This window comes from Orycteropus afer, unplaced genomic scaffold, assembly GCF_000298275.1.
Source record: "Orycteropus afer afer isolate SDZICR_OR568_19922 unplaced genomic scaffold, OryAfe1.0 scaffold01153, whole genome shotgun sequence".
NCBI classification, from domain to species: domain Eukaryota; kingdom Metazoa; phylum Chordata; class Mammalia; order Tubulidentata; family Orycteropodidae; genus Orycteropus; species Orycteropus afer.
In genome coordinates, this window is record NW_006922740.1 from 102,790 (window position 1) to 103,757 (window position 968).

A 968-nucleotide genomic window follows, 5' to 3' on the forward strand; every position below is an offset into this window, starting at 1 on the left:
GAAGGAAGATGGGGGAATCTACTTCTCTAAAGATTTACAGCCTTGGAAACCCAGTGGGGGTCACTATGAGTCAGAACCTACTCAATGGCAGTGAGCTCGGTGATTTGTTTTTTGAATACTTTACAGTCTGCAACACAAGATTGCTTTTAGAATCTTCTTCAAACTTCAGGCTAATCTTTAATAAGGGGGCTATTTCTATTTTATATTTCTGCAAACAGGCCAAGAAAGTTTGAGCAATTTGGTCAAGGTTGCATAATTACTAGTACATGGTATTGCCAGAACTGAACCTCTGGTCTTATATATTTTAATGCTAACCCCTACTGCTTCTTTTCTATGAAAGATCATTATCATCAAGATGAAATAAATGTTTTTAAGATAGTATGAGGAGAAAAACATCATACTGTATGGGCCAACTTCAGGGTAATTAAGACTTTGAAGATTGATGATGACTGATGAGGGCAGGGTGTATGTGTTTGGTGGTGGGGAGACCTCCTGCTGTCAAAAGATCAGCAGAGATTAGGCCAATTCAGCAAGTGTTTTTGTGAGGACCAAGGGAATACTTAGCATTTTGCTGAAGTTCTTTAACTTTGATTATCTTTAATCACTGTGGTTAACTAAATGGTTGGTGGTTCAAACCCACCCAGGGATGTGAGTCTTGAGTGGTATTGCCTACACTTGTAGTAGACAAAGTATTAAAGGATTTAGGAACCCTGACATAGCAGGGTTCCAGAGTGAAACATAATGCATATATTTAGGATAAAATCGAACTAAGCTTACTTTGAATGTAACTATTTACCAAAAAAGTTGTCTCTCAAGAAACATATTAAATTCAAGAAAACAAAGAAAATAATCCAGAGTCTGAAGCCCTTTGGGATATAACCTGAAGAAGGGTTGTAATATTCCAAAGCCATTAGTGGATTTTTTTAAAGAAAGTGAGGAGTTTCTTTGAAAGGTACAAGTTCTCAGTA